Below are 1,387 nucleotides of genomic sequence, written 5' to 3'. Positions count from 1 at the left end.
CCTCAGCATGTTTATAACTGATTTGCCAACTTAAAATATCAACCTGTTAAATAAACACCAACTATAATTCCGATATATTCGATATATACAAGTTTACCCCTAACGTCTTTCAAAGAAAATGATTATCTTACCTCTCATATCGGGGGGACACTATTTCATTTCCACTGTCTTCGGAGTCAGTATTTTGTTTCTCAGCACCACACTTGTTTCTTCTGTTAATTTAGAGATTTTGCAAATTAAGCTGTAGTCATTGGTGCAGTATTCTTGGATTTATGAAGTAGTTTAGAGACTGTACAGTTCAATCTCGTCTGATATTTGAGAAGACGATGAACGACTTGGTCGCCATCGTGATGAGTTTATGAATTAGTATTTTCACGTCTTCTGTTTATAATATTTCTTATGTCACAGAGTTCGTTATTCTTACTTTACTGAGCATCTGCAGACCCAACGAAACAATTGTTAACTGGAAGTGCAAGAACTTTTGTTCACTGCCATTCCCTTCCGAATTCCGTTTATTAGTTGCATCCTTCAGTGTCAGTCGAAGCTCGCCTAGATTTATTCGTCCTCTCATCATTAAACGTCTTTCTTGCAGATTATATCATACACTCATCTATAGCTATACTTTATCCAGGTTAACAACAAGTGAAAGGAAACTATTTACACAGCGGTGGCATAACGATTAATTATATTTCTGGAAGTATTTGTATCTTTTTTGGGGGAGCTCATGGATGGTGTTGTAGTAGGTGTAGTCGGGAGGAGGCAGTTCGTTGTGGTAGGGCAGGCCGGGGACGCGCATCGGCAGGAACCCGAGGAAGTTGAAGATGCTCAGGGGCACGACGATGGTCCTCAGCTTGCCCACCTTGGAGAGGAAGCGCTTCTGACGGCTGTGCGGCTTGCTGGCGGCGCTGACGGCCTTCCTGGGCAGCAGGAGGGCGATGACCTTCTTCGTCTGAGGGCGAGGGAAGGTCGAGATCGCACCCTCACTCACGCCCTTCAGAGTCTCGGGCGTTTCTTGAGCCTGCGAGAGCCCTGACCCCTGGCTGACCTCGTCCCTGGGCTCGGAGATGCCTGGGTCCGTCATGTGCGACTCGACGGCCGTGAGCTCATGGTTCCGCTCGACCATGTCCTGGAAGAACTTGGCGTTGGGGTGGTCGTCGTGGATGCCGTTCGCCAGAGGAGCGGCGGGCGGTGGGCGAGGTGCAGCTCGTTCCCGGCCAGCTGCTGAAGGAGCGGCTCGCGGAGGGCGCTGCCTTCAGCCATCGCCAACAGCACCATCCCGGCCGCCATCACTGTTGGAGGAGAGAACAACACACTGGTCAGGTCGCTTACACCTCTTGGAAAAAATACTAGATATAATAAAAAAGGTGACCTATTTCCGTGGATAGAT

The 1,387-nt window shown here is 48.2% G+C and overlaps 1 pseudogene; it reads right to left on the bottom strand.

Moving 5' to 3' along the window:
* LOC119594186 overlaps window positions 1-1,287 on the bottom strand; it is an 18,451-nt pseudogene extending 17,164 nt beyond the window's left edge.
* Between the last annotated feature and the right edge of the window lie 100 nt (window positions 1,288-1,387).

Source organism: Penaeus monodon, chromosome 33, assembly GCF_015228065.2.
Source record: "Penaeus monodon isolate SGIC_2016 chromosome 33, NSTDA_Pmon_1, whole genome shotgun sequence".
Taxonomy (NCBI): domain Eukaryota; kingdom Metazoa; phylum Arthropoda; class Malacostraca; order Decapoda; family Penaeidae; genus Penaeus; species Penaeus monodon.
The sequence above is the reverse complement of the archived record's forward strand: the minus strand, read 5'-3'. Positions and strand labels throughout refer to the sequence as shown.